Source organism: Bos mutus, chromosome 19, assembly GCF_027580195.1.
Source record: "Bos mutus isolate GX-2022 chromosome 19, NWIPB_WYAK_1.1, whole genome shotgun sequence".
In the NCBI taxonomy this organism is placed as follows: domain Eukaryota; kingdom Metazoa; phylum Chordata; class Mammalia; order Artiodactyla; family Bovidae; genus Bos; species Bos mutus.
Window position 1 is genome coordinate 42,543,297 of NC_091635.1, and position 26,626 is coordinate 42,569,922.

Genomic DNA, 26,626 nt, shown 5'->3' on the forward strand with positions numbered 1-26,626 from the left:
CCCAACCAGGAATCAAATCCGAGCCCCCTGGAGTGGGAATGCAGAGTCCTAACCACTGGACTTCTAGGGAAGTCCCCTATACTTTAGTTTTTAATAATGGCTGTATTTAATAACCAGCTTGCAAAATTCCTGAAAATTTAACAATTGGCTTTTATGAACCAATACAAGCTGGCTCTGTCACCCCACTGCCAAGGAGAATGGCAGATCACACTCCTAGCTCAAACCACATTTGGTTAAGAGAACTAGATCAATCGCTCAGCATACTAACACCAGATGAACTTTTAAGGCCCGTTCTGCTTTCCTGGGTGATATTATTAGCCATGTGGCTGAAGGGGTCATTCTGAGTAGCTGTCCATCCTCCAAGCCAGTGTTTCCAGCCCTGCATCAGCAGCTTCAGCATAACCCCAAGCATTTTGGAAATACAAATTTTCAGGGCCCTTGCCAACCTACCGAACTGAACTATCCTCAGAGCTTCTGGGGATATTGCCCTGCTACCTGTTCCTGAAGTGTCAGATGCAAGTTCCAGGTGTTTCTGATGTACCCTCAATTTGATGTTCTTTTCTGGGGACAATGGGAATCCCAGGTGGCACAGTGGTAAAGAATTCACCTGTCAATGCAGGGGACGCGAGAGATGTGGGTTCGACTCCTGGGTTGGGAAGATCCCTTGGAGGAGGAAGTGGGGACTACGGTTTGAGGAGTCTTGCTCTTTGGTGTGTCCCACATTATTCTTGCCCCATATTGTTGATGATGGAGTTTCAGCTTTTCAGTTCAGAACCTTTGTTATTTCTTGGTGTGCTCAAAGCAAAGCGATTATGAAAAGAGTTATCGTCACTTGGTTCCCACGCAAGGTTACACCTCCATCCAATATGCTTTGTAAAATGGTGCAGTGGGACAGGTATTTCTCTAGCTTCTGTACCCCAGGGCTCAGTGCTTACATGATCTCGGTGATCAGTATTCTCTGGTGCTGTGAACACAGCAGGGGCAGTTTATTTTCATTTAATTAATTAGTTTATTTATGGCTGTGCTGGGTCTTCATTATGGCGCAGCGGCTCTTGGTTACAGCACATGGGCTTTTCTCTAGTTGTAGCAGCAGGGCTTAGTTGGCCCACCACTTGTGGGGTCTTAGTTCCCCAACCAGGGATTGAATCCCTGTCCTCTGCATTGGAAGGCAGATTTTTAACCTTTGGACCACCAGGGAAGTCCCAAGCCCGGGCACTTAAAATTGCTTTTAGTTAGGAGCAGGGCTTCCTGCTTTGACTGGGAGCTTAATGTAGCTGCCCCATTTGTGCTGTCCCATGACACTGACTCTGATATAAAATTAAACATTCCTCCTTTCCTGTAAATGAGCTGAAGTGACAGAAATCCAGGGTCAAGTGGACATAAACAATAAATAATTTTATTTTTCATAACTGAAGTCCATGGGCTTTGGAATTGGTTGGTTTAGAGGCTCAGGATCAGCATCATGGACCCAAGTTCTTTTTCTCTCTCTGCCAGGCCAGTCTCCACATCGGTCCACCTTTAGGTTGTTAGGAAGATGGGTGCAGTGGTTCCAGCCATCACACTGAGAGCACAAACTCCAGAGCGGGGGTTACTGACTGGGCTCTATGGACAAACCCAGGGAGCCGTGAACTGAGGGAAAAGAATCACATCACTAACCTCTAACTGCAATTTGATGTTTCCTTCAATTATGAGTGTAGGCAACAAACTATAGTAGCATAGTGGACTGTGGCTTTGCCATCCATAGAAATCACATGTATTTTCACATATAGTTGTGAATATACTGTGAAATGTTATTTCTTTTAACCCCACTTTGAAGTTATAGTAGTCATCAGACCCATCACTAGATCTTGATATTGAATATATTAATAAAATATCACATATATCATAAATACTGTTTTAATATTTTAATAACATTACATTATAATTGTTTGCATGTGATTTATTTTATGTATTTAAAAATATTGTTCTAAAAAGGGGTCCAAAAAATTCACCTGACTGCCAAAGGGATCCTGGAACCCAAAAAATTTTTTTAAAGTTGGAGAATCCCTACTGTGGAAGAAGAAATGAGACCATCTCCTCCTATCTTTCTGGTGTTTCTCTCAAGAAATAGTGCATTTCATTGGCTGGAACTGGATCACATGACATCCTTGAGCCAATTATTGTGAAGGGAAATGGAATTACCTTGGATCAGTCAGGTCCACTCTTGGTCAGAGCCCATGGTCAGCTTTCCCTGAGGCATGGAGCTACTTGGAGCAGAGTGGATATGAGGACAAATCTGGGCTCTGATAGGAAAGAGGGAGAGGAGAATGGATGCTGGATAGTCCCTCAGGTGCTGTGGGTCAGGTGTAGCTCAGATCTTCATTGCTCTCTGCTGCATATCAGAAGGATAAGACTAAGATAAAAACACTTGGCAAGATGGGCTTTTTTCCCTTTCCAGAAAGTTTCCAGAGGAAGGCATGCATATGTTGAGTCTTAGAGAATGAATAAGACTTGGCCAGGAGGTAGATGGAAAATTATTCCAGAATGTGGAAATAGTATGCACAAAGGCTGGAGACATGAGAAGGCACGTTGTGTTCTGGGAACTACAAGTCTTCAATATCTGGTAAGAAAGGGAATGGCAAGAAAAGAAGCTGGTGAGAGGAGTGGGGCACCAACAAGAAGGGCATTGGGTGCCAAGGTTGGGGTTAGAATTCTGTCCTGGAGAAGGCAGGTCATGTCTGAGGGACATGAGCAGTGACATGATCTTATTTTGTTTTTCTTCCTGCAAACTCATTCTGATTATAGATAGAACAGATAAAAGGGAGCAAGGCTGGAGGCAGAGAGGCCACTTAGGAGCCTGTTGTTAAATCAGAGGAGAGAAAGTGGTCTGAATGAAAGTGGAACTGGTGGGGCTGGAGAAGGATGAATGGCCCTGACAGGACATAGGGGGCTGGTTGCACGTGGGATGAGGGTGGTGGTGAGGGAAACAGACAAGACTCAGGTGACCCCCACTTTTGTGACCTGAACCAATGGTGGATGGTGGAACCATTCACTGAACAGGAGACAGGAGGAAGTGTAGTTGGGGGCAAGCAGAGATCAGAGTAGATGATGAGATCGTCGGTTCAGAATTAAGCACATTGTGATATAATTTTGGCTCCTTCTGGTCTTGGCATTCCCTATTCTTGTACTTGCCCTGAAAGCTTGAAACCTCCATGACTTTTCCACGAGAACCATGATGCCGAAAGCCCCGAGATCTTTGTAGAAATAGGAAGATCTGGTTGGAGAAGGGATGACACTTGGTTCGCTGCTCCAAAGACTCACTAAAACAATACAACCACTAATTCTGTCTCCTAGTACACCAGGAAATGGAAGCTTTGCAGGAAAACCAAGTTGTATTATAATTATGGGCTTTTCAATAAGCATCATGGGTGATATTTAGCACCAAACAATGAGGTGTTGAAGACCTTACTGCTTTTGGTCCTGTTCATAGAGTAAAATCAGACTCAGCAGAATTCAGGGACTTTTAAATAGATTTGGAAAGTGGCTCTGAGCCAAGGTGCCTGCCACTTTACAGAGTAAATTATCAAGGCAATAAGAGGCTGAAACTTCAGCCTGGGGAAATGGTTAATTGCTTTGCCCTCTAGTTATTGTTTCCATCCTATGCTTACTGCAGAGGGTAGCCTTCCAAGAGAGGGGCTGTAAATTTCATAACGGGCGGGGGTGGGGAGAACCTATATTGAGGTGGGGTTGAGGCAGGAAAGGCAAGCAGTTATTGATGCCAAGGTTAATTATCAATCCTGGAAAATATGCGCTTTTTTAGGCAGTGCTGTCTCACAGCACCCTTCCTTCCATTTTGGCTTCTTCCTGTGTTCTCAGTTCCCTTTGCACGTAGTCACATGTACCCATCAGCCAGCATCCACATGGGAGAACCCATTCTACAAAACCTGGGGCTGGCTATTGTTTTAGATGCTTGTATGCCCGCAGGGTCTGTAGACATGGACGTTATTAGTCCAAGTCCTATAAAGAGGTTGCCTGAGCCTGGAAGGGAGGGGAGTTTGGCAAGAATGGATACATGTATATGTATGGCTGAGTCCCTTTGCTGTTCACCTGAAACTATCACAATATTGTTAATTGGCTATGTGCTGTGCTGTGCTTAATCACTCAGTCGTGTCTGACTCCTGGGGTTATAGCCCACCAAGTTCCTCTGTCCATCGGGATTCTCCAGTCAAGAATTCTTTACCAGTTACAGCTACCAGGAAAACCCTAACTGGCTATACCCTAATTCAAAATTAAAAGTTAAAAAATAAATGAATAAAAGAAAAAGAAAAAGAGGACGCCCGGCTTGAAGAAGCAAATTTCAGGAGGCAGTAGATAACTATTGATTTCATACACCCCACACCCCTGCCCCACTCTGTCTGGGACTCCTGTGGTGATTACTATTGCTTAATCTCTTGTCCTGGGTTTTGAGATGGACAGAATGTATTAGTGATGTCGGCCCTGTTCTTAGGAGCCGACAGGCAAAGGCTGGCAGCCTTCACATGACTTGGGCTGTTGGGGCGGGGGTGGAAGTGGCTGCTGCTGCTGCCGCTGGTGCGGGTGTTACCTGGTGGGTGGGGTGGTGGAGAGACAGGTGGGCTCTTTTGCATGCTGAGCTTTTGTGAAGGCGTTTTGTGCTTGGGAGCTGTTTGTGTCTTCGCCTTGCAAGCTGTTGGATGCCTCTGCTCCAACCGAGGCCAATTCCCCAGCATGTGGCTCTGCTCAAGTGCTGCCTTAGGAAGTGCGCCCCTTGCAACCAGGCTTGGCCCCCCTGGGACTCTCTCTCCATCATGCACTTTCTGGCAGGGAGCAGGCATGCAGACGGCGAGGGCTGTTCTGATAGCGCTGGCACCAGGAGCCAGGAATGCAGAAGTACCTGAATCGAGGGATCAAGTCACAGGAGGTCAACTCTGGGCTGGGCTGGCAGCAGGCCCCAGAGTCCAGGGGTCAGAGAGGGGGTTGAAGGGTGCTGCCAGCAGCGGGAGTGTGAACTCTGCTCCACGGGCTGAGACCACGTGCCCTGCCTCACTGGCCCTGCCTGTGAAGTGGGCTGTTATAGCTGGAAGACTGGTGATCTGCAGCTGAACCTGGTGTGATTCAGATGAGGGTGGAGGTACCAGACCATCAATTCTCAAAGCCCATTCCACTGGACATTCATATAACCTAAAAAAGGTGAAAGCATTCTGGGATTATATAAATTGAAGAAACACTGAGTTAAAGGGAAATCTCTTTACTGAAAAACTGCTCAAACTTATAATTTACTAAAGACTAGAGTAAACCTTTAGGCAGGGATTAGGGTATAAAATGTTTGGCTGTGAAAATTCTCTTGTAGCATCTCTTGGTGGGGAGGGTTCCCTAGACCATGCTTTGGGAAACACTGCCTATGCTTTCCTTGCATACTGAGTTTATGTGACCAGGCTGGGTGCTGAGATCCTGGTACCAGGGTGGTGGATTTTGAATCCAGCTATTGGTGGGGCTACAATTCTAGGCCTTTAACTTTGGTATTTCTTGCAATATCAGTTGTGCAATATCAATGTATCTGAGAGATTCTCTTGGGAACCCAGACCTCTTGACATTAACAATAGACTAAAGAGGGACTTCCCTGGTGGTCCAATGGCTAAGTCTCTGCACTCCTGGTGCAGGGGGCCCAGGTTTGACATGATCCTTGGTCAGGGAGCTGGATCCCACATGCCACAACTGAGTTCGCATGCCACAACTCAAGAGCCCACATGCTGCGACTAAGACCAGGTGCAGCCAAATAGATAAATAAACATTAAAACAACAGCAATTGTTGCCCCTGCCCCCAAGACTGAAGATTTTAAGCTGCTTAGCTCCCAATTGGGAAGGTGAGGTCATGCAGTAGGAGTAGCTAAGAGGTGCCTGCCTGTGTTTGTGGTGGATGCCTCTGTGGCAATAATCTCTGACCTGAATAGTAGAGAGGGCAGAATCAGTGTGGAGATGAGCCTGCAGAGAGGTCAAAGTCACTGTCACAGGCCAGAGTCAGAGGGAGCAAGGTGTAGCTATAACAAACCGGGCTCTACAGTTGGCAAGACCTCATTCAGACCCTTGCTCAAGTCTTCACTGGATGTGAAAGTCATGCAAGTTTCTTAACCATTCTGAACCTGTTTTCATATTTTTTTTTTTTTTTAGTCGCACAGTCATGTCCGACTCTTTGCAATCCCATGGACTGTAGCCTGACCCGCTCCTCTGTCCATGGAATTCTCCAGGCAAGAATACTGGAGTGGGTTGCCACTTCCGTCTCCAGGGGATCTTCCTGATCCAAGGATTGAACCTGGGTCTCCTGCGTTGCAGGCAGATTCTTTACCAACTGAGCCACTAGGGAAACGGATTTAATAATAGATCTACCTTCCAGGGTATTTGTAAGGAATAAATGAAACAGTACCTGACCAATATCTGACCAGCTACAAATCAGGAGCTCAACCAATGTCTTTTTTAAAAGTTCTGGGCTTCCCTGGTGGTCCAGTGGTTAAAGAATCTGCTTTGCAATGTAAGGGACACTGATTAGACTGCCAGTCCTGAAAGATCCCACAGGCCATGAAGCAACTAAGCCCATGGGCTACGTCTGCTGAACCTGCACTCTAGAGCCCACGATCCACAACGCGATGCAAGTACTGAAGCCCTTTCGACTAAAGCCTATACTCTGCAACAAGAGAAACCACTGCAATGAGAAGCCCGCCCACTGCAACAAAGAGTAGCCCCCGCTTGCCACAACTAAAGAAAGCCCGTGTGCAGCAAAGAAGACCCACTATAGCCAAAAAATAAATAAATAAAAAGTTCTGATAGAGGGAGAAATAAGTCCGCTGACAGAAGGGACTAGGGAACGGATGTGCACTGCTGTACACTGAAGCAGGCAGAGAATAGTGTTGATGGGTGGATGACAGGATGGAGTTACCTTGGTGCACTCAGGATGGGTGAGTTGAAGGAGAGAGGTGTATAGAATTAGCTTTCTGCTTCTGCAACTTGCACTGACCTGGCTTCAACTTGGCTTTGCTATCACTGGTCAGTGTACAGATGGGAGAAAATCATCGACATACATAGTCCACTCTGACCTGTGCCATTTGGAGTCTAGAATCCCTTGACTTGCCAGAGTGGTTCTGCAGCTGGGCTAGGGAATTGGGGTGCGGTCCCTGTCACTGGAGGGCTGGCATCAACTCATCAGAGGGAAATAAAATGTCAGTGGCATTTTGGGATACCTGGAACCTAGTAACCCAAACCATGAGGTCAGCTATTCACCCTCTGGCTGTCTAGTCCCATCTCCGGAGGTGACTCACATCCTAATGGGGGGAGGAGGGGAGGTGACAAGCAGCTGCTTCTCCTCCTCTCTGTGTGTGGCATCGCCTCCAGGCCAGGCACAGGTAATTTGAGGAAATGATCTGAGGGTTCAGGTGAGGCCTGAACGTGGTGAAGCTGCTTGAGCTACAGGACAGGAATCAGGGGAGGAGCTGGGCAGTGAGTGATTAAGGCCACACCCAGCCCATTTCTAAGAGCATCCTCCTTGATATAGAAAGGCTTCCTGGCCAATCCCTGCCTGGTTCTCTGAGGGGCAATAGGTGAGGTGAGGGGGCTGGCTGGGCTGTTTAGTCTGGTCTCCAGAGGGGCATACTCAAAGGGGTTCTTTCTGGGTTGCAAGATATGGGTCAGGCAGTGCTCAAATCAAACCAGAAATAGCATCAATAGCCAACCTATCATTGATGAACCTTTCCACATACTGACTCACTGAATCCTAATAACCCTATGTGGTAGGTTTTCTCATAAACCCAATTTTACAAATGGAGAAACTGAGCCAAGGACATGTTGAGTCACTTGTTAGAGGTCCTATTGGTGAACCCAACCAGTATAGCTCCAGAGTTTAGGTGCTGAAGCACCGCACTCCCATAGGATTCAGCAGAAATGGAATTCAGTGGTGGGTGAGGTGAGATGCATGGAAAAAAGTATGCTCTCCTCATCTGGCTTGGTCTGAGCTCTGGGAGACAGGGTTGTGGTGGGCAGCTGGCTCACGAATGAGATCAAGCCAGAGCTGAGTATCTTAAGTTCTATGGTCTTAAAGACTGAAGCCAAGAACCACAGAAACAGCTCAGATATATGTTACTGAGTACGTTGCCTCTGGTTTTGCCAGTATGTATTGCCCCAGCTTCATGAATGATATTTGGGGGATGGAGGTAAGCTTTTCTCCTGGTCCTGTACCTGCTCTCAGGCACTTCATGGCTAAGAGGATTCTAGTTCCCGGGAAGGAGGAAAAGAGCCCTGGCTTTAAAACTGTACCAGCTTGGCTGGGCTTGAAATCCAGCTCTAAACTGTGGTAACTGTGTGACTTTGGCAAAGTTATTTAAGCTCTCTGAGCCTCATCTGTAAAACAGGGATAGTAATATGTACCTCATAGTGTTATTTTTTAAATGGACAAGCAGCTGATTAACTATTCATAGCATTATTATGAAGATTAAATGAGATGATGAATGCACATTATACAGTGCCTGGGGCATGGTAGGTGCTTAGTGTAAGTACCCCCCCCCCACCCTGACACTTGCTTTCTTCTCCCTCTTTCCTGGAAAAATATGGTTCTTTGTGGTTAAAAAAAAAAAAAAAAAGGCAAGAAAAGGCCAGTGCAGCTGCAGGGCCTGCAGGACTTCCCTGCTGGGCCAAGGTTAAGAATCGCCTTCCAATAAAGGGGACTCAGGTTCAATCCCTGGTCAGGGAACTAAGATCCCATGTGCGGCGGGGCCACTAAGCCCACGGGCCACAGCTACTGAGCTTGCAAGCTACAGCTAGAGAAGAGCCCTCCTGCTGGAACTAGAGAAGCCTGCGCACCACAAAGAAAGATCCTGCTCGCCGCAACTAAGACCCAACACAGCCAAATACATACATACATACATACATACATACATAAATGAATAATTTTTAAAAAGATGCCTATGGCAAAGGACAAAATGATTTCTGCTCCTAGTTGTGCTTGGGGAGGACCAGAGTACAAACAGAAACCCACTGGCCCCGCCTGGCTGCCCTTATGTGGTCACGACCACCGTGGCATGGATTCTGCCCCAAGGCTTGGCACTAGAGACTACACACAGTCAGAATGGCACTGAGGGGGGCCTGAAGAACATCTGGGACCCCGGGCACCTTCAAGAGGGCTGAGACCAGAGGAGGACAGGATGGTGACCCCCACCTGGCAGGATGGCCAGCCTATTCCCTGGGCAGCAGCCAGCAGTGGGGTCCTGGGCTCAGCCCACTCCCTACCTTCTCTTTCCTTCCCTGGAAAAAAACAAATCAGTGACGTTATCCCATAAGATGTTCAACTTGCACCCTGAGCCACCAGGGAAGAAAAAGGCTACATAGAAAAGGCAGATGGAATGCATTCATTCATTCATTCATTCACTCCTTCCACTAACATTTATGAAGCACCTCTTTCCTCCATATGTGTCTCAGGCCATAAGCCTCACTTCACAAACAGCGCACTTACTAGCAGCGTGGCCTTCACCAACTCAACTTCTCTGGCCATCAGTTTTTTTTCAGCTGTGTGATGGGTAAGAAGACACCTACCTGGTATGTGGCAGGTACTCAATAAATATTGTCTCTCTTTCTCCCTCTACCGCCCTCTTCCTTCCCAAATGTCTGCTGAGAGAGGGAGCACCCAAGGCCGTCAGCACTCATTTACATGTGATTTTGTATAAATCTGGCGTGTCTTTTAGCTGGGGCAGTAGAACCGCTGCCAGAGGCTCACTTTTGTCTTTACTTCCTCTGCTAACCGTGTCTGTTTCAGTTACCTTTTTTTTTTTAATTTATTTTTTTGGCTGTGTCGGGTCCTAACTGTGGCACTTGGGACCCTTTGTGGTGGGACGTGGACTCTCTAGTTGTGCCTCAGCTTACTTGCTTCCTGGCACGTGGGATCTTAGTTCCCCAGCCAGGGATCAAACCTGTGTCTTCTGTATTGCAAGGCTTTTCTTAACTTCTGGACCACCAGGGAAGTCCCTGCTTCAGTTGTTTATCGCTGCAAAATGAATCATCCCCCAAAGCAGTGGCTTAAAACAACAGTCATTTTATTATAACATCTCATGGTTCTATAGATGAACTAGATTTGGAAAGGTGGTTCTCACTCAGGATCCCTTGGACAACTGCAGTCAAATAGTAGCAGGATCGGGAGTCATTTCAAAGGCTTTCTCACTCTCATGACTGGCATTGATCCTGGCTGTTGGCTAGGATCTCAGCGGGGGCTGTCACCCAGGCACCTATAATGTTGCCTCTCCATGTGGTCTGGGCTTCCTCACAGCATGGCAGCTGGGTTCCAAGAGAACCAGGGGGAAGCAACAGTGTTACTTCTGCCATAGTCACAAATCTGCCTAGATTATAGTGGAGGAATTAGAGACCCTGTCTCTCAGTAGGGGAATGATCAGCTTTCAAGTTGTAAGAACATGTGGGATGGGAGATCTTGTGGCAGTCATCTTGGAGGTACAGTCTGCAGCACTGCCCAACCAGGAAGGGTATTTAGAAGGAAGGCTTGTGGCTGGGCTCCCGGGGGTGAAGTTGCTGGTGCACAGACAAGCACAGGTCCCTTGAGAAGAGGTTTTGAGTATAAGATCAGTGGGGTTGGGAGGGTGCGGGGGGGCAGTTTAATTACTACCAAGGTAATTCTTGAAACTCTGGGATTCCAGAATTGGATCAGATTTCCCCACAGGGCAGTGGAGCAGAAAAGGAGGAAAGGAAGAACAACAGAGCCTGACATTAGGACTTAGGTTTAAGAAAGAGCATCTCGTGTTTTCCCGTTTATGGCCTGGTCTTCCTCCAGGGGACGCTACTTAAGCTACTTGAGGAAGGCCCTGGCGACTCGCCTGATGGAGAGCTACACTGGGGTCAGAGTTCAGTGGGCACTGACTCTGGCTCCAGATAAGGTGGCGTCAGCCTTCTCCTAGCTACTCCTCAGCATCGGGAGGCATTAGGTTGGTCTCCTCTCTGATAGGCCTGGGACAAGCCTCCCACCTGCATAAACAGAAATAACCACACAAGTCCACACCATTCCACCTGCTTCTAAAGACTAAATAAATATGAGAGTGAGTTTGGAATTACTCTTTAAAAAAATAATTCTCCAGGCAGAAATAGAAACACAGTCTATGGAAATATACATGATCACTCTCCATGGAAAGTAGAGGAGCTCTCCCTGTTCCACCTCCCTGTGAATGAAGCAGAGATGGATCTACTGAAATCAAATGTATAAATTATACATGGATGGGAACAGGCCACAGCATAAGGTGTCTGGTGGGGTGCTGATGGAAATGAGAAGGAGGCTTGAAAGATCAATTCTGCTTTTGACTCAGCTCCAGTTCTGCTGATGTCTGTGGGCCTGCCTGGCAGAAATACCCTGACTTATCAAATTAGAAAATCCCCTCAGCCCCAAGCCTTTGGAACATGCACCTTCAAAGTAATTGCTAATGTTTTGGATGATGTTTCTGTGCATCACCGGGAATAATAAAAAGGCAGTAAAAGTTTGAAGGCCATATTTTTGTTGCCTGATGGCTGATGTAAATCAAACCCACCTCTTCAAAGGGATAGACAGGAAGTTTTATGGTGTGGCTGTAGCCTGCCAAGGAAAAGAGAGGATGCTGACTTCTGGGGACAGTGTTATTTGCAATCCGCCATCGCTGGGTGACCCTCAGCCTGTCAACCCTCAGTTGACCCCTCTGGGCATTTTGCTCTTCCGTCTGTGTATCCCTTCCTTGATTCAATTATATACTCAGTGAACTTCATGAGCTCAGAGTATGTGCCAGACACTGGGCTATACGCACATACTTGGTGCTTAAGAAATAGAATCGACACAAAGATGAATATAGCAAATGCCTGTCTTCAAGAAGTTCCATGTCATAGAAACATAAACAGATAGGTTTCAAAATCAGCTTGTTAGTATTAAACCAAAGTGCTCTGACTAGAGGGTTTGAAGATGGATAGGTCTATAAAGGAACAGAGATTGTTTTGCCTGACAAAGAGGATTATTCCCTACTAATGATCATCTGGCCAGAGCTTCACAAGGCGTCCTCAGAGAGTCTTTAAGATGACCTCTGCTGAGAAAGTAGAAGAGGGAAGAAGCTGAGACTGTGGCAGGAGCTATTTAGGTGAAGTAAACCAGAACTTGACCGTGCATTTTGTAGGTGGACGAGGGAGATGGCCACAGCTGACACGGTTCCATGAGGTCACTGAGCTTCTCTGTATCTCCAGGTCCTTGCATGGGGCCTGGCTCAAAGAAAGGGCCATTTTTCTTTAACAAATGAATAAACAAATGATCTGTTACCTGATGTTATTTCAGGATAGAGCAGATCCTGGCCTGCTTGTTCAAGGAAGGTAGACACTTACCTGGCAGGAGAGCAATGTCTGTCATCCTTCTCTGCTTTTGATGTTGTTATTTTATACCCATTGAATGGATGGCTCACTCCCTGTTTTTTTACTGTTAGAGTGTAATTGCTTTATAATGTTGTTAGTTTCTGCCATACAGCACGGTGAATCAGCTGTAAGTATACATATATTCCCTCCTTCCTGAGCTTCCCTCCCACCTTCCCCCCTACCTCCCACCCCTCTAGGTCATCACAGAGCACCAAGCTGAGCAACCTGTGCTATTCAGCAGCTTCTCACTAGCTATCTGTTTTACACATGGGAGTGTATATGGCATTGCTACTTTCTCAATTTGTCCCATCCTCTCCTTCCCCACCTGTGTCCACAAATCCATTCTCTACATCTGTGTCTCTATTTCTGCCCTGCAAACAGGTTCATTGGTACATTTTTCTAGATTTCATATATATATGTTAATATACGATATTTGTTTTCTCTTTCTGACTTCACTCTGTATGGCAGACTCCAGGTCCATCCACATCACTACAAACGACACCCATCACTCCCTTTTTAAAATGATGCTATTCTGGATATATTCTGGATATAAAAATATACAGCAAAGCATGTATATCTTAACTGAGCAGCTCAGTGAATTTTTACATATATCCACACCAGTAAACCACCCACAGATCAAGATAGAGAATATTTCCTGCTCCCTGCAAGGCTCCTCCACGCCCTGCAGAGGAAATCGCTTCTCTGACATCTTTGCTAATTCTTTCTGTAGATTCTACCTCCATATTCCCACCCTTCATGAAAAGAAAAAAAAAAAAAATTGAAAGGTAAATCTGTCTTCAATCTAGGGGAAAAATTAACAAGTTGATGTTTCCTTCCTGACATTAGAAAATCAGTAAATGTCAGCTCAGGCAGGGGGTTGGTGTCTGGAGGTCAAGAGCTCCTCACCTTTTCCGGAAGTAGAATTCCTTCTCAACATCTGTTTATTCCAAAGATCCCAAATAAGAAGAACGGTTGCCTTTTTAGTGTCTTTTTGATTAAGAAAATAACCACCGGGGGTTTCCAGGGGCTGAAAGAGGAGGAAGAGTGGGAACTTAGTGTTTCATGGCTAGAGTTTATTTTGGGATGATGAAAAAGTTCTGGAGATGGATAATGGTGTTGGTTGTACAGCAGTATGAATGTACTCACTGCCACTGAATTGTATAGTTATAAATGGCTAAGATGGTATATGTTGTAAATATTATAACATATTATAAAATACGTTTGTGTATTTTACCACAATAAAAAAATTAAAAAGATAAAGTAGCATTAAAAAAATTTTTTTCCCAAGCCATGAAGCATGTGGGATCCTAGTTCCCTGACCAGGGATTGAACCTGTGCCCTCTGCAGTGGAAGTGTGGAGTCTTAACCACTGGACTGCCAGGGAACTCCCATAAAGTATCATTAAATATAGAAAATAATGAATCAAATTCCCATGAATTCAGTGACTGTTTTAAAACACATTTTTATTTTATAAATAACCACTGAGTCTATGTTCATTTGAAAAACAATCGTACATGTGAGCATGAGAGCTATCCTGTCCCCCAACAGACAGTGAGGGTACACACAAAGGTTCCTCGACCTTAGCAAAACCTGCAAGACCCCTGCCTCCTCCCAGTGGCTGAGACCCAGGGACTGAGATTGTTCATTCCAGCAACCCCGCAGTTGAAGACACCGTGGCTCAGAGAGGGAAGTAACTTGTCCAGGGTCACGCAGCCCGTTGGAGAAGAGCCAAGATAAGACCTCTGGGCTCAGGTCCCTCTCGCAGGTGCTCTGATCTCAGCACCACCTCTGTTGTGCACCAGCTGAAGACCACGTGTGCTCTTCAGAGCCTCCGCCTTCCGTTTCCTGCAAATACTTAATTAGAAGCAATTCCCAGCTTGGCGACGCCTCGCTCACCAGTCCCATCAAGGCAGGAAGTGGGATGTACAGCCAAGAGACTGGGCCTCTCGATTCCTTTGTAATTTGACCCTGAAGCTCGGCGCGGGGGTGAGGGGTGGGGGGTAGGGGGCTGGTACAGGCTCATTCTTATCATCCAGGCTGTATGACGGCTCCTGGGAACGCGGACCTATGCCCCTGGAGTTCCAATGTTCAAAGCCGGGGGCCGGGAGTCTGGTTTCAGAATAGAGGTCCTATCAGGAGGCGAGAGTGGGTGCCTTGGCTATTTCGGCGAGAGCTGACACTAAGGGATTCTTCTCTCGAACAAGCTGTGCAGAGCATTTTGTATTGTGGGCTGGGCGGCCCCCGCCTTTCCCTTCCCCAGGCTCGCTGGCTGCTGCTGCTGCTCCCCAACCCCCTCCCCGACACGGCACACGGCTAACAACACCCAATTAATTCAGGATAATTTGGTTCATTACAAGCCCTTAGACTGGTAACAGTGTTTTCTCTGAGTGCAGCCTTCCTGGAGTTTCTCAAAGAGGCCACAAGGCTCTGAGGCTGGGAGAGGGGAGAGAGGGCAGAGTCCTGCTTTATCTGCTGGGGTGGATACCAGGGAGCCGGTGGGTGCCTGAGACGACTGGGCTGGGCTGGGCTCACACTAGCAAAACACATCCTTCCCTGTGCCCCCACAGCCCTGGTTAAAAATATGATTGGAAATGGGGACGTGGCAAGACACCCCAGCAGGAACATCAGGCCACCCTCGGGGCCTGCCAATAGGCGCCATCCTTGCAGGGCTAGAGATGTCAGTTCTGTGCTGAGTGGGCCCAACTTGATGACCGTGGGAGTTCCCGCAGGGGCTTGTGGGAAAGGAGGCCCTGGCTGTGGCCAAGACCCAGCAAAGCTAAGCAGGCAGCTGGCAGGGACTTTTTTAGGGGAAAGTTTAATTAGTTTACTTATTTGGCTGCACCCGGTCTGAGTTGCGGCACACATGATTCTTTAGTTGTGGTATATGAACTCAGTTGCGGCAAGTGGGATTTTAATTCCCTGACTAGGAATCCAACCCCAGGTCCCCTGCATTGGTAATGTGGAGTCTTAGCCCCTAGAACCACGAGGAAAATCCTATTTTTAGGGGCCGGATCTCTGGTGGGGAGGAAATGCTTAAGAGAACTAAGATCTGCCCAGACAGGGAGGGACTGTGGAAAGAGAGCTGGGTCCTGGGAGCAGGCAGGGTTTCTGGGTCGGGCAGGTCAGGACTGGACCTATATCTGTACCTTCTTTACCCAGCATGTGACGGTGGCCTCCTTGATCTTTATAGTCTTTGATTAAGGGCAAGAGAGCGATACCTCATTCATTGGCTTGTGAGAATGAAAGAGGGTGATGGGAGGCCTTTGATGTGATAGTTAAGGAGAGGAGATCAGCCGCCAGACGTGCCTGGGTTACAGTCTTGACAGCACCACTGTGAGGCCTTGGATAAGTCACTGCCCCACTCTAAGCCTCCGTGTCCTCATCTGTGAAAGATGAGAACAGTAAGATCTGCTCAGAGGCGTGTTGTGAGGATGAAACGAGCACTTTGAAGAGTCCTGGTGCACAACACATGTGAGCTTGTATTACTTTTTTTTTAAAGATTGGTGTTTTTTTTTTTTTTTTTTAATGAGGACCATTTTTAAAAAGTATTGAATTTGTTACAATATTGTTTCTGGTTTTTTGGCCACACTGGCCCTCCAGGATGTTCTACTGTTACTACTTTTATTCATGATGCGTGTAGAGGACCCAGCACTCTGCCTGGAAGGAACATCCTGAAGAATCTGAAACTGTCCCATCCTCCTTCCTGATGACTTTTTGAATAAATCTCCTACCTATCTCAGAGGATGTCTATAAGGCTCCTCCAGAAAACCTGTACTAAGCACTCTCCTCCCACCCCAGGAGGAAGTGATCTTCCCTGATACCCCCAGCAAGGATGCAGACTTCCATCCCAGCCCTGGTCCATGTGGGTGTTGGGGGTTATTCTCCTCTAGAGAGCAGGGAGTGTAAGGACTGGGGCATCTCAGGGCCCACCCCACCCCCACCTAGCAACCTGATGTGTGAGAGGCACTCAGGGGGGTGCTTTTGGGGTGAGCTGGTGTGGGCTCAAGGGTCCTATTAGCTGGATCAGGGGGAGGGCACATGGAAGAATGAATGAGAAAGCCACCTATGTCAGTGAGTAGCTGCCCTGTAGGTGGGGAGCAGCAGTGCTCATGCCCACCCAGGCCCCGAGTATGCCTCTTTCCCAGACACTGGATTCTCTTGAAACCCTGGGGACACAGCGGAGGAGAGAGCAGGACTGGAACAGCAGGGGAAATGAGGCAACTACACTCCCATTCCTGCTCATCCCCCAACCCTCCACCCGACCCCCACCCTTTGGTTAATCACCAAGTCTGCAACATTAAAATCTTCCTGGGAGCTGTTACAAATCCAGAATGCCCAGGCCTCACCCCAGACCAATTAAATCAGAAATCCCTGGCGGAGGAACCCAGGCGTGCGTATTTTCTCGTGAAGTCCTCAGGTGATTCCACTGTGCCGCCAAGGTTAAAAATATCAGATCGTCTAGGGAGAGACACTGTTTCAGAGTCTCAGGGACCGCAGGATTGGGTGATGTGTCTTAGCAGCCGCACTGACTCAGGTTTCCAGCCTTGCTGTCTTAGAGGGGAGATCAAGAGACTCACTGATGCTCACTGGGCATCCACTTTGTACAGAGTTTCTGTCTGGATCCCAAGGGAATACACCAGTAACTCACAGCAAAGATCATAATAACAACATTTATTGAGTGCCCATTGTGTGCCAGGCACTTAATAACATTGACTAATCCTCACCAAAATTCACACAATTTTAATCCCCATTTTAGAGACATATGGATGCTGTCAACATACTGTTCAATTTCACCTTCATACAACCAAGGTTGCTTATTATAAACATCTGTGAGTTTGGTTTAGGAAATTTTTTTGTTTGTTTGTTTATTTTTTCTGCTCAAGAGAACTGAGCATTCTCTTTTTTTGTGGCCAAGCGAGCATTGTCAAGCAAAGATGGATGAAGCCTTGGTGGATAAACATCCCAGTTTTTTTTTTTTTTTTTTTTTAAATGTTTTTATCATTTTATTAGGAATAATTCCAAATGGGTTATGAAGAAAACTTATTGAGTTTGATGAGTTTTCCAAAAACTCTTAATGAAGATATGTTCACCAATAAACAATAAAACATCAGCAGAACTATCATATACTGGGCAAAGAGTCAGGCTGATACCAAAAGCAACATGCAACATAAAAAAGATACAATATAAAGGAAGACAATCTGCTGAGGATTAAAAATCATCTCCATATGCACTCTTTTTATCTAGCACAGAATTAATTATCAAATCTAAACCACACCAAGGTAAGCTTGGCTGATGGAAGCCAGGAGTCAATAACAATGGGGGTAAAAATAGAAGTTCCTCAGTGCAAGATCTGAATAGTGTTTCGGAGCATTTCCCTGGCTGGTACAAGCAGTATTAAAAAATCTTTTTGGCAAGGGGGGAAAATAAATACAAATGGAATGCTACATTTTTTTAAATCAGCAGACTGTCCCAGGAATGATAAAGGTATCATTAAAGTAGCAAGGGGTAACTTTAAAACATTATTCCTGTGGGCTCAAAAAAAAAAAACATTCAAAATGGATTTATTTAAAAGGTGTCACATTAGCTAAGTCCAGGCATTTAGGCTTAAGGGAAGTAAAATTAAAAGAGGACACTTTTTTTTTTCCCAAGTTAAGGAGAATCTCTTTAAAACCAAGCATATTGCTAAATGGCAACATTACACTTGGTAAACAATAATTGGCAACAAAATAAGTTTAAACGCAGTAATATTCTGCCCAAACCAGTCCCGGATACTGTTTAATAACCAAGATGCAAACTAATTTTGTTGTAACAAGCCTAGACCAATTCTATCAAACATGTCCTTGGTTAGATATCCAGCTTCATTTAACGTTTTGAAAGCTCATTTGACAGCCAGTCAAGTCCCTCATACAGACCGGTTCCTTGTGTAGCACAAGTGGCTTGAACATACCATGTTCTGTTACGAAGGGACTGAAGACCTAATTTATCTGTCATTTCACTAATGGCCATAGCATTCGGCAAGTCCTGTTTGTTTGCAAAAAGCAGCAACACTGCATCTCACAACTCATCTTCCTGAAGCATTTTCTGCAGCTCTTCTGCTCCTTCCTGAATTCTTTCACGATCATTGCTATCTACCACAAAAATAAGACCCTGGGTATTTTGAAAGTAATGCCTCCAGAGAGGCCTAATTTTATCTTGACCACCAACATCCCATACTGTGAAACAAATGTTCTTATATTCTACTGTTTCCACATTAAAACCAATGGTAGGAATGGTGGTGACTATCTCCCCTAACTTCAGTTTATACAGAATGGTCGTCTTGCCAGCAGCGTCCAATCCAACCATCAAAATGCGCATCTGCTTCTTGCCGAAGAGGCGGGAGAAGAGGGAGGAGATGGTGAGGCCCATGGCGGTAGTGGCACTTGCAATGGGCAGGAGCAAAAGGGGTTTGGGGCGTCCCCGGGCCTTCTCCTTTTACGCTCCCAGAAAACTCAGCGAGGAAAGAGCTGCTGAGGAAGAAAGACGGCTGCGAGGACGGTTCGCTAGCCGGCGTGTCCGAAAAAGCTCCCGGACAGCGGGATGAGGACCTGCTCCAGGACTGGCGGGGCAGCTCCGGCTCCGGCGTTAAATCTTCGGCTGTGCCGAAACATCCCAGTTTTTTCATCTCTTGGAGGGTATTTTATACACCAGTAACTCAAACTTTGCTGCATGTTAGATCATCTAGGGAATATAAAAAATTTTTGGTGCCCAAGCCTCATCCCAGACCAATTAAATTCATGTCTCTGTTGGAGGATTCAGGCACCTGTGTTTTTCAAAGCTCCCAGGTGATTGTAATGTTCAGCCAAGTGGTGAACCTACAGTCTACGTGTCTCCCAGAGTTTTCCATCAGTTCTGAAGTCCAGTGTCCAGTGTTGTGACTTGCTTAATAATAATGTACCCTGCTTGTAGTGCCTTCCTTTTCCCTGTCTAACATCCCCATTTGTCTCCTGAAACATCCTGGCATTGCCTCCCAATACACTTCTTTTTAAAAAGTTTTTGATTTATTTATTTTTATTTTGCCTGCACTGGGTCTTCGTTGTGGCGTGCAAGCTGTTGTTGTAATCCACCGGCTTTTCTTGTTGTGCAGCACGGGCCCTAGAGCACGCGAGCTCAGTGGTCCTATGGGCTAAGTAGTCATGGGCGAAAAAAGCAGCACATGGGCTTAGTTGCCCCAAGGCATGTGGGATCTTAGTTCCCGACCAGGGACTGAACCCACATCCACTGTATTGGCAGAAGGATTCTTAACCACTGGACCACCAGGGAAGTCCTCCAATATACTTCTTATATTGAATCCTGGTTTTAGGATCTGCTCCTGTGGCACTCGAAGCTGAGATCTGACATGGCTAAGTGTCTTACCAAAAGCTTCACGGCAGAGGCAACATTTAAATTCCCACTCTCCACAGACTTTGTGGTATGAGGGAAGAGACAGGTATTTAGAAAACTATAAGAAAAAAGACACGAAAGATCAAATAGATCTCCAAACAAAGGCGAAAGGAACATTAAAAAAAAAAAAAAAATCCAAACCAGCAATTAAATGTTACTGGGAGTTTCGAGAGGCTCCCCGGAGTTGAATCATTTATGTTAGGCAAATAAGAGGGGTTTCTCTAAGTGGAATGTGGGCAAGGTCATCGCCAGTGTTGGGCCAAGACGAACAGAGGCTCAGGGCGGATTTGGATGGTGAGTGGGCAGCAGGCGTGTGCTGTGAGCTAGGGCTGGAGGAGGCAGGTGGTGGGCTTAGGCAGTCCCTTAAGAGCAGGCAGATCCTCTCGTCTCCCAGTTCCCAGGATCTTTCTTTAGCCTCCCACACCGGACCTCCATCTAAGGCATGGTTGGGCAAGAGTCTTCTCTCTATTATCTTTTATAAGTCTGTGAGCGCAAGGGCTCAACTAAAGGCATACTGGGGGACATGAGTGGGGAGGAGAGAAAGAGGTCCAGGGATGTGAAGTCCTGACGGTGAACCTGATGAAAAGCACACGTTCCCAGGGGCACAAAGCACCAGGGGTCTAGGGTCCACCTGATCTCACCCTGTTCTCTCCTCCCCCCACCCACCTCTCTGCCCACTAGCCTCCTTGTGGTCCAAAAGGTCGAGTCTGCTCCTGCTGCAGGGACTTTGCTTCTCCTGTTCCCTCTGCCTTGAGAGCTCTTTCTTCAGATCTCAGAGTCATCTTTTTTCCCCATCACTCAGAATTAGGCTCAAACAACGCTTCCTTGGAGAGGAAGTCCTTCTGGACTATCATCGCACATCTTTTCTCCCTCCCCATGAGTCTCTCTCGTATCACTTCACTTTTTATAATTTATTTTATTTAGTTTGTGTTTGGCTGCATTGGGTCTTAGTTGCAGTATGTGGGGTCTTCGATCTTCATTATGGCATGTGAGATCTTTAGTTGCGGCATGTGGGATCTAGTTCCCTGACCGGGGATCAAACCTGGGCCCCCTGCATTGTGAGCGCAGTCTTAGCCACTGGACCACTCATCTGAAATTCATCTTCGATCTCTTTCTGTTTCCTCCCTTGTCTTGTCAGTCTCCCCCTTGAAGCTGCACGAGAGCAGGTAGGTCCGTTTCTGTCGTGTGTATCTGTCCCCTCAGCTCCTAGAACAGTGACTGATTGAGCTGGGCGGGCCCAGAGGCCCATGCAGCAGAGCCGGGGGACAGGAGGGGGTCTGGATGAATTCTGGGGGGTGGGAATTCTGGTGAGCTGTTTTCGCTCTTCTCCACGCCTTTGTGAGGATGAGCAGTGCTGAAGCGGCCAGGCTGGTCTGAGTGAGCAGCTCGTAATGGTGACCAATTGATAACAAGAGAGAGAAGAGCTAAATCAGGTTAAGACCCAGCTCTCCCGGGTGGGTGTCAGGCCATAAATGGCTTCCCAGCAACTCAAGGGCAAGGGCACAGGTCCACCCGACTCCCAGCCCCGACTGCCTGCGGGGGCCCCTTTCCGAGCTCAGAGAGGCCAACCCAGCCCACAGGTGGTGGTTTCTCTGGGCCGTTGCTTTTCTTCTGCTCCCTCTCATTGCACACAGAAGAGCGCCCTTTCCTTCTGCATTTTATTTCTGAGCCCAAGGTCTGAGGTGGTCACGCTCATGCTGACATTTAAAGACCCAGCCTGGAAATCAATCAGTGTGGTCTGTCCTTCAGTGCCCCGGGGAACCTGTGTGGCTGAGCCAGGTCTCATCTGGCTCACGCCCCATTGATTTGTAATGGTATCTGTGGGCTGCTGAAATGACGTGTGGAACCTGCTTTGAGAAAAACAGGAGGCTGTGTAGTCAAGTGGTCAGGAGCCTCAGAAGCCAGAACCCCCTTAAATGAATGGCAGCTGGCTGTGTGACCCAGGCCACTTGCTTTACCTCTCTGAGTCTCAGTAAAAGGAGTAGACTGGAGTGTCTGCAATGAGCTCATGAACTTAAAACATGGGGAATGACACCTGCTCATAGTGCTTTATAAATGCTAATTTTTATCTTTGGACTGAGGGTAGAAACCATACCCACCTCCCAAGGTTGTTATGAGGATAAAATGAAACAATTCACATATATTAGCCCTCCCACACTGTATTAGCCTCTCACACTGGATCTCGTTCTAAGGCATGATTGGGCATAAGCTGTAATACACGTATGATGAAATAATTCACTTGGCATGTTGTAAAAACTCAATAGATGTTAGTTTTGCCCTCACAACTTAAAGGAACACAGTCTGGTGAATATAAACCAATATAAGGTCCTCTGAAACAATGACAATCATTAGAAGTAAAGAGGGCTTGATTTAGGAATTTACATCCTCCTTAACTTTTTAGGAAGATGACTCTTGAACAGAGCAAGGTTGCCATGACGCTGACAGAGATCCAGGCAGGGGGAAGCCGCTTTGCCTCAAGGAGCTGGTCCAGGCTGCGGTGAGCTTGGAGGCCATCAGGGTTGGGGGTGGGTTGGGGGTCATGGGTCCCCATGTGACTATTCAAGCCTGATTAGTGAACCGTGGGAGGTAGAAATCCCGCCCCCACCTCCCCCCACACACAAGTAACTCTGGGCTCCCAGTTTCAGATACAATGTCCTTTTTATATCTACCCTGTGTCTGGGCCAGGACCTGATCATATGCCTGTTTGGATTAAGGGCAAAGGGGACAGAGGGCGGGGAGGGAGGATTAACAATTACCCAAGTCCTATAAACATGACCAGAGACAGCCCTCAGGACTGGAATGTGACTAGAGAAAAGCGCCTGGAGAAATGCTGCATCTGTAGGAGCGGGAGGGGAAGCAGCCATCACTTGAGCTCAGGGCTCTGAGTTTTACATACGTTCTCTTTGGGTGAAAACCCCGTAGCTTGAGCGGAAGTGATGTGTCTGAGGTCACATGGCTAATGAACAGTGGAGCCTGGATTTGAACCTGGGTGGGTGGACTCCAGAGCCTGTTTTCCCCATTGACTGTGCAAATCATGGAGCAGAGACAAAACAAATCTGCCGAGGTTTACCCGACATTCTGCAAAGGGAGAGTGTGCTGTGTTAGGGAGATGCCAACATTCAGGTCACTAGAGAGCAGAGTTCCGTTCTGGGTCAAGGTTAGTGTGCTCATGGCTTTGTGGACAATGCCTCCAGATCACCATCCCCTGACTTGGGTTTTGTGTTGATCGTCAAATTATAATTTACTTCCAAGTGCATGCGTGTGTGTGCAGTTACTAAATTGTATCTGACTCTTTTCGACCCCATGGACTATAGCCTGACAGGCTCCTCTGTCCAGTGAATTTTCCAGGCAAGAATATTGGAGTGGGTTGCCACTTCCTGCTCGAGGCGGTCTTCGCCACCCAGGGATCGAACTCATGTCTCTTGTGTCTCTTGCATTGGCAGGTGGATTCTTTACCACTGAGCCACCTGGGAAGCCCTTAGTTTCCAGGACTCTTGCTAATAGGAAGAGGTGTCCTGGATGCAAACGTACTTGGTCCTCCTCCTGGTAAGGCCAGCTTCCACTCTGACAGCTTTTGGATTGTGTAGCAGTGTGGGGTAGAGGAAAGAGTAAGGATTTTAGAGTAAGACTGTCTCCTCCACTCATTAGTCTGTGAATTCCTCCCTAAGCTCCAGTTTCCATCCTTATCTGTAATATGGGGTTTAATAAGTTCTACTCTGAGGAGATATTGTAAGAAAGGCCTAACCCAGTACCTAGCACTCAGTATGGGCCCAATGAATGGTAGGTATTTTCGAAACACAGTAACATTCTGACTTATTAATCAGCTTTTTGTGAGTTGGTCTTTCAGTCATGGGGTAGCAAGAGAGAAAATGTGAGAATTCCATTCGATTCTAGAGATCTAGTCTCCAAGATGCTAACCCTTGGGAATGCCCTGGGAGAAGCCAACAGCCAGAGCGAAGCTTGACCCTGAGCCTAGCAGGCCACTGTGATAAGAATCCCTGGGATCCAGATCCCCAGAGGAGCAGGGGAGATGGTCTGAGGGAGGTTGGTGGTCTGAGCGTAGAGAAGTATCTGAGAAGAAAAACTGAAGGCCAAGGAGTTTATGAGTCCCCAGCTCTGAGAAGACCCCAGGAGGCCAACCATGCTGAAGGCATGGGTACTCAGGAATGGCTAGAAAACCACAGGCCAAACCATTCCCATCTCCATCAACCACCTGCACATCCACAGACCCTGGTGAGCTTGGTAAAAGCAGATTCCTGGTTCAGTGGTTAAGACTCTGCCATTCCAGTGGAGGGGACAGAATTCTGACATGCCATGCACAGCCCCCAGAGACATTTTTTTTTTGTTTTAAAAAAACTTTTGTTTTCTAAGTTGGAAAATTTAAATCATTTGCCTAAAATCTGAGTGAGTTCATGCTGCACACCTTGATTGGATCTTCTGGCATAAAGAGCATATGATGGCTTCCCATCTTCCTGCCTACCTCTCACTTGCTCTGCACGCCCTAAGTCATTTGTAACTTATTGTTACTTACTCTGAATGGAAGTTTTCAGTTGCTCCATTCTTCCTCTTTCTGTTGAAGCCCTATCAATGGGGGAGGAATTACAACTTTAGCTGTTGTGATCTGTGTTGTCTGACTAGCTGGTGTGTTACTGGGTGCACTTCCCAGGGAATTAATCCCCTAAGTGTAGATGGTAAATGATGAAAACCTGGGACATAAAGAATGATTCAGGCAGCGTCCCACTGTCCCTGCGTACCATGCTCAATGCGCCCAAGCTCCAGGGCCATTCATCCTCAGGAAAATAACCAGACTTTTGCCCTTTCTCTCCTTCCTTCCTCTTTGCTTCTTTCTCTTGCTTCCTCCATCCCTCCCTGTTTTCCTTGCTTCCTTCCTTCCTCTTTCTCTCTTTCTTCAAACATTTATGGAATGGAGGACCTAATCTGTGCCAGGCACTTTCTAGATATCTTTATATGAGTTCTATTTTGTAAGACTCGTAATCTAGTGGCTTAGATTATTCAAAATTCCATTTCTCTTCCTCTTCTTTCCCCCCTCCTTTAGTCTCTGTCTCCTTTCCCTCTACACTTATTTCTAGCATACTCCATGTGTCAGGTACCCAGGGTTGACCCTAAGGATGTCACAGAGAATAAGATGGACATGTGCAAACTCTTTCCCATTGCTCTTTCATTGAATCTTATGACCCCTGGGCATTGTCTCAAACCTGTTGGATGTCTTCTCAAATGTTCTCTCTCACATAGTGAACAGATAGAGCAGATCAAAGGGCTGTGATTTGAAGATGAATTAAATTCAGGCCCTGGGTTCGTACTTCTTCCCATCTCGCCCCCAAAGTCCATACTTCAGAGGTGTGATTAACAGATCTGATCATGCCTTCCCCTGCTCCAAAGCCTCCTGTCATCCAGGGCCTTGCAGACATCACTGGGACATGAGAAATGGTAAAAACCCAAGTGGGGATCTCCGTGTGAGCTGAACCATGGGGAAAGGTTGGGGCTAACAGTTTGAGAAGTGCTTTTCTGTGCATAAGGTGCAATTCATGGATGGAGTGTCACAGCCGGGCATCGGGTCATGGAGGCATTTCTGCAAACGAGGAGCAGGGCCTGGGCTTCAAGACCAAAATACCACCTCTCCTTAGATGTCCTCCAGGCACACAGACACCCAAATCATTCGTGTATACACCCTCATTCCCACCTTTTTCATCTTTGATTTAGGTAAGTTTGTGCATATATTATGCAAGCTAACATATGCTAAGAGGTAGCAGTGTTTATTTTAGGGGAAGCATGTATTTTAATAGCTTTGTAAATCACACCAGGATTGCATTTATAGCATCGTTAAGAATCTGAAGGGGTCACTTAAATATTTGTTAGACTTTGTTGCTGTAGTTTATGGGAGATAGTATTTGCTATCAAAAGTCTATTGCAATTCTGAGCAAGGCAGAGGGTGGTAAGCTTGATGCCACATCTTCGCTGTCCTCAACCCTCTCCCATACCCCAAGTATCTATGTTTCAAAGTGAAGGATTCTCAACAATGAATAGGGAGACTTCCTAGTGTCCCTGTGTTCCTACCAGTCTCCTCCTGTGGACCAAAGCGGTCACATTTGGAATCTAGAGACCCAGAGTCTGGGATCTTGGACAAATCAAACTTCCTGGACTCTTTTCCTCAGCTGTTAAAAAACCAACAACATCAAAAAAAAAAAAAACCCAACAACATAAAACAGAAACAATATTGTAACAAATTCAATAAAGACCATTTAAAAAATGGTCCACATAAAAAAAAAAAATCTTAAAAAAGAAGTGAGTCACTAAGTCCAGCACATACTCCAAGGAGCAGGGAGTTGAGTTCCACTTCTGGAAGGGAAGAGTATCAAACAATGTATGAAATTTCAAATCCACCACAATTAGCTATTCCTAATTTCTACAGCAAGCTTGGGAACAACTGTGTTGCCTGCCAAGGGAAATCTGTTTGACAAATGAACACACAAATGGGCAACATGAATCTCAAGTGATGGATCATTCAGGCATCTAAGTAAAGTTCAGTTCAGTTCAGTTCAGTCACTCAGTTGTGTCCAACTCTTTGAGACCTCATGGACTGCAGCACCCCAGGCTTCCCTGTCCTTCACCCACTCCTGGAACTTGCTCAAACTCATGTGCATCAAGTCGGTGATGCCATCCAACCATCTCATCCTCTGTCGTCCCCTTCTCCTTCTGCCTTCAGTTTTTTCCAGCATCAGGATCTTTTTCAATGAGTCGGTTCTTTGCATCAGGAGGCCAAAGTACTGGAGTTTCAGCTTCAGCATCAGTC

At 46.6% G+C, this 26,626-nt stretch overlaps 1 pseudogene; it reads right to left on the reverse strand.

Annotated features, from left to right (window-relative positions):
- Positions 1-17,386: 17,386 nt before the first annotated feature.
- Positions 17,387-19,030, reverse strand: LOC138992139 (ADP-ribosylation factor 4-like; annotated as a pseudogene).
- Positions 19,031-26,626: the final 7,596 nt, after the last annotated feature.